Source organism: Megalops cyprinoides, chromosome 6 (genome assembly GCF_013368585.1).
Source record: "Megalops cyprinoides isolate fMegCyp1 chromosome 6, fMegCyp1.pri, whole genome shotgun sequence".
Lineage (NCBI taxonomy): Eukaryota > Metazoa > Chordata > Actinopteri > Elopiformes > Megalopidae > Megalops > Megalops cyprinoides.
This window is the reverse complement of record NC_050588.1, coordinates 39,418,289-39,424,288: the sequence shown is the minus strand read 5'-3', so window position 1 is coordinate 39,424,288 and position 6,000 is coordinate 39,418,289. Positions and strand designations below refer to the sequence as shown.

At 42.0% G+C, this 6,000-nt stretch overlaps 2 pseudogenes; both read right to left on the bottom strand.

Annotated features, from left to right (window-relative positions):
• LOC118779857 lies at positions 1-671 on the bottom strand (annotated as a pseudogene).
• A 4,583-nt stretch (positions 672-5,254) lies between these two features.
• LOC118779842 lies at positions 5,255-5,925 on the bottom strand (annotated as a pseudogene).
• Positions 5,926-6,000: the final 75 nt, after the last annotated feature.

Here is a 6,000-nt window from a genome sequence, read left to right as displayed (position 1 = left end):
CTACCAGGGCCTCCAGAGGGCGCCTTTGGCTGGAGTCTCGTCTTTAGTGGTGGTGTGTCGGGCTGGAGAGCTCAGCTGAGGTACCACACTCTGACTCCCGCTCTCATCAAAGGAAGGTTGCTTGTTGTGGAAATGGCTGAGCAGTCTTCTCTGGGCCTGTGACGTGACTTCCTTCTGGGACAGGAAACGGCTGATCTCTTGGACACACCTGGAGTAGCCCTCCCTGGCAGCTGCAGAGCAGGAGGAGCTGTTGATGGGCGGGTGCTGGCTCTGGCGTTTCAGGAAGAGCACTGTCATCTCCAGGATGTCGGCTTTCTCCAGCCTGGATTCGGGCTGCTGCTGGAGGAACTCTGGGCTCAGGAGAGACTTGAGCTGCCCGATGCTGCTGTTGATACGATCTCTGCGCATCTTCTCCACCATTGGCTTTCTCAGCTGCACAAACAGAACGGGAAAACTGTTAATAATCTGGGTCTGCAACATGACATCACTGAAGCAAGTCAACAATGACATGGAAGCATTTCTTAAGAGATGATGTTGTCAGTTTACCTTGTGGAGCATAGTCAGGTGCTCCTTAGAGTAGGTGAGAGCTGCAGCTGCTGTAGGTGCCATGGCTGTATGTCTGTGCTGTAGAGGTCTCTGTGCAGAGAGAGTCTGATGTGTGCTGGCTTCATCTCTCCTATTTATAGTCCCAAATCTCCATACCAATGTGTGGGTCTGTCTCTTGCTGGACTTTCTCACAGTGAGCAGCCAATGGGAGAGCTTGTGAGGACAATGAGGAATGCGTGGCTGTCACGGGCTGAATAAAGAGCTTATTGCTGGGGGACAATGGCCTGTCTCAGGGGAACAGGTGGAGGGGTGGGGGGATCTGGGAAAGTGTTGACCCTGGAGAGAGCAGATCTGCTGCCTGATGTTGGGATCAATGACACTGACAGAGCACATGCTCATCATCACAATGTACACGTGTGGGACTGACACACATCTTCAGCATGAAGCTTCACACTGCCCCATAATCCAACATGCCTGCTGCACTATCCACTGGAGATCAGCCTCACTCATACTCACACTGTCACACTGTATAGCTCTGATATGGATTTGACCTCAGAGAGCGCTGCAGGTGCTTAGACTATGCACATTACACACACTGTACACTCACAGTTATGAATATTTCATTGATTATGGATGAGGATTACTTGTATGGAATTTACATTTTCAACAGCAAAGCCACGGCTATGTCATGTTGAATATCATCATATTATACATTCAAAAGGGAGATAATATTCATTTTCACTCTTACTGTGAACATTCATTAAAATCATGTCATTCCATGGTCCCAGATTTCAGTGATATGACATATAATTATTGAGCAACTTCTAATACAATTAAGCTGCAGATAAAACTACCAGAAATGAATGGAAACCCACTGTTCCAGAGTCTCCTCTCTGCTACAGTGGAGAGTGGGCAGCCTCAGTGCTGGGAGAGCAGATGTCACAGATGTGTCCTCAGTCTTGTGGCTGCTGGTCAGTGTGAGTAGAGAGCTGATCTGCGTTTCCCACACTGAGTCCTGTGTGCTGGGATCAATGCACTACAAAAGCTGCTCAGTGCACTGAATGGGCCATTAGTGATGGCTGCTGGATCTGTGATGTAGGACAGACACAGCCTCACGTCACAGACCATCTGGAGGGAAAGGCCATTATTGGCTGATACAGATACTGACCAGCAGATATTTATTATTTACAAGAAACATTTTATGTCATGTGAGCTTTTGATCAGCATAGGATAAATAATTTATGCTCAACAGAAACTTCAAGTTTAGACACAGCTATCAGGCTTTTGTCATCATTGGTTTGCATCACACAAAAAATTTCAGTAGTCACAATGATACATATCACCAGATTACTTCAATGAATCTGGTCCTTAAGAATATCATTTTCAATCATTACTTTAAATCTATTTTCTTCATATCAGGTTATTATCATTGATCATTTTGCAGTATATGTTTGCCATCATTTAATGGTGTTTGTTACACACTGGCCTCCTTTACACATCCAGGTGTGCAGATGTGGTGGGTTTGAAGATGTTAATGACTCAGAAAGTGTGACTCTGCTCTCTAGAGCTTTCCCACACTCTCTCCATTCACAGAGTCCTATACAGAACAATGGACGTGTGCCTTGTTAAATGCTAATTCATCTGTAGACAAGGAGTCCTCAACAACACCCTGGGGGTAGAGGCTGTACGTTAAATGCTCCTCAGACAGGAGCCAAATAAACACAAACATTCAGACAGAATGAGGTCCAACTGTAGGTGTGTTTGTAGACGTCAGAACTCAAACTTCCAACAAGCTGCAAACAATTGTAATCAATATGTACTAATCTTACAATTCATTTAGTGCTCTTTACAAGAAAAGAAAGAATGAAGTCCTTTTTGTCGTAGAACTCTTTACTGACGAATGTCAAATATAGTTATAGATCTCACAGAGGATTATCACATTATTGTAATTTAGCAGACGCTCTTTTCCAGAGCAACGTTTATAGATTTCGATATTAAGCTGTTATTCAGCTGCATATTTACTCTGGAAACTGAGGTATAGGTCCCATGTCCAAATGTATGAACATGCATTCACAAAGGGATAATGGCTATTAATAATATTATAACATTTTTTGATAACCTTAATATTAAGTTGATTTTTAAAACCATCAAATTACCAATAAGCCACAAACAACTGTAATTAATAATACTACAAAAGCATTGCATACTATTTACACGTTACAATACAGAGAGTGAGGTTTTTGCTGTAGATCTCCTCTCTGAAATAATTGATAAAATATTTTCAAACCTACCTAGTAAGTGTATGTTTGAAAAGGGACAATGGCTATTAGAAATATTTTGACATTGATTTATAATGATAATATTTACTAAACTTTTAACGCCACCAACTTTTAAAAAGTTTCTGCTGAATTAGCAGCACTTGCATCGCATTACACGTATGGTCCAAAGACAGCGCATGGTTCTGAAGCTGAGAGTCAGACCATGGAAGCAGTTGGTGTGTGAGAGCAGCTCTGTACTCTGTGGGTGCTGCTCTGTGGACTGACTCAGTATCTATTGTCCCAGTGGGGCTGTGTGAGGGACTTTTCCTCTGTTTCCCACACTCTCTCCATTCACTGCTTTCAATGGGAGAACAAAAGACGTGTGTCTTATTACACATCACATTAGCCATGGAGTGTGATCTCCCACTGCTGGAGAAGGACACCTAACTCCCAGTGTGACCATCTGGACTACAGTCAGTCAGACAAGTCCAGACAAACGTCTCCCGGTCTTCCAGTACACTGACACTACAGTATCTACATCCAGCACTACACACTGCCCTCACTTATATTAATAAAATACACAGAAGGACAGACAGTCCTGACTCAGCTGGTATGTAGTGTTTACTTACATTTGACCATAGGAGCAACAGCATGTTGCTAAACATCTTGAAAATAAACTTCTTCAAAGTTTTCTCTTTTAATTATTACATGAGACCAATTTAAAATAATTCATTTATATAGTGAACTTACACTGTAAAAATTCACTGCATAATTGGGTATTAGTTTATTCTAGCATTTCCCTGTTTTACTCTTTAATAACAATGCCAAACTCTGCTACTGCAAATGTGCATGTAATGACACAGGAATCCTGATTGGCTGGAGATCATTCACTCCATTTCATCCATTTAATCACTGCAGAGATTCTCCCAGCTCTTGGGCCAGTTGGGCTGCAGGTGCTAGCACGATTACAGGAAGTCTACATCATCTCACTGACAGCCAGGGACAGCATATGAGAAGGCAGAAAGCCTGGAATGTGGCTGCTATTCTTTACCTGCCCCCAAACGTTCAATAGCTGTATTTTGATGGCTGAAATATGACCTCTATTACCAAATGGACAAGAGTCATCTTGCTAACCACTACATACAATCCAACAAAAAATGTGAGAAAATGTCCTGCATTTAGGAACTCTGAATGTATCTGGAGTGAAATATGTGTCTCAGAAGTAATTTTCACTGTTATGATAAAATCAGCTGTTATTTTTCCTTTCATTTCTATCATCTTACTGGAATGAAGTTGGCTGTTACGAGAATTCTTAATGCTTCATGTAAAAAGTTCAGCTCTGTAATATCGTCTCTGTTTTGTTTAAATGAATAGCTCATTTCATCTTTTATTTTACTTTCATTTTGAAATGAAGCAAGGAAACAAAAATATGTTTTGAATAAGTTTTCATTTATTAAACAGTGCGTGAACGTAAATGTTCAAGAAAAATAGATCAATATTCTCTAATTAAGAACAGTTAAAAATAACTTCATTGAAGGTAATATAATTCTTGTGCAAAGCAACACATCAACATAGCTATAGCTTGAAGACATCTTCAAGACCTTAAGACACTCCCAATATGGTGAATGCTGGATATTGAATGAACACCTCCATAAAGGACCTGCATACACAGGTAGCATTAGCCATGGAACATTTCTCAGCCAGCAGTGAGAATAATCCTATTTCAGTGTAACATACACTCAGCTCTTGTGTAACATTATGATTATTTCACTGTTACAACAAATTCAACACAACAGTTACATCTTTATAACTGGACATAACTTTCCTCCAGGAAGCATTAATACGCTACAATATCACATCTTTCCTTCATAGAAGGTTACATAAGTTGTTTTCTTTGCCATGTTAATTTAGTTGTACAACAACAGCAACAATGTAATATTAAAAACTCAATCTGAGCGACAAATCTTTCTTAAATCAAGAATTCTATTTCATGAAAGAAATTCATGCACACGGAATATAGTCATGGAGAGACTAGTATACTAGCACAGTCAAGGTAAATAATCTTCACAGAAGATCACAGTAACATCAGCTCGTGTTGAGCTTCAAACTTTCATATAAAGAAAGGAACAAATGGTATCAAAAAAAAACTGTCCATTATTGAACTTGACTTTAAATTAACACAACATCTTCACAGAAGTCTGTCTTTTTATACAATTTCATGCAGATTCAAGAAAAATGAATCTTCTCAGAACTTCTTAAGAAGAATATCATAACTGGTCAGTCCTGCGTGTGCTTTCTCTCAATGAAAGCAGAACCTTAAACCTCCTACACATGCAGAAGAGGAAGAGAAATACTTCCTACACACTGAGAATTACTGTCCATGCCCATCTTAGATTGGCCTGTTCAATTCTCAAAGACTCAAAGAGTGTCCAGAGACAGTCTGCAGGACTCTACCAGGGCCTCCAGAGGGCGCCGTTGGCTGGAGTCTCCTCTTTAGTGGTGATGTGTCGGGCCGGGGAGCTCAGCTGAGGTACCACACTCTGACTCCCGCTCTCATCAAAGGAAGGTTGCTTGTTGTGGAAATGGCTGAGCAGTCTTCTCTGGGCCTGTGACATGACTTCCTTCTGGGACAGGAAACGGCTGATCTCTTGGACACACCTGGAGTAGCCCTCCCTGGCAGCTGCAGAGCAGGAGGAGCTGTTGATGGGTGGGTGCTGGCGCTGGCGTTTCAGGAAGAGCACTGTCATCTCCAGGATGTCGGCTTTCTCCAGCCTGGATTCGGGCTGCTGCTGGAGCAACTCTGGGCTCAGGAGAGACTTGAGCTGCTCGATGCTGCTGTTGATACGATCTCTGCGCATCTTCTCCACCATTGGCTTTCTCAGCTGCACAAACAAAACAGGAAAACAGTTAATAATCTGGGTCTGCAACATGACATCACTGAAGCACATCAACAATGACACGGAAGCATTTCTTAAGAGATGATGTTGTCAGTTTACCTTGTGGAACATAGTCAGGTGCTCCTTAGAGTAGGTGAGAGCTGCAGCTGCTGTAGGTGCCATGGCTGTATGTCTGTGCTGTAGAGGTCTCTGTGCAGAGAGAGTCTGATGTGTGCTGGCTTCATCTCTCCTATTTATAGTCCCAAATCTCCATACCAATGTGTGGGTTTGTCTCTTGCTGGACTTTCTCACAGTGAGCA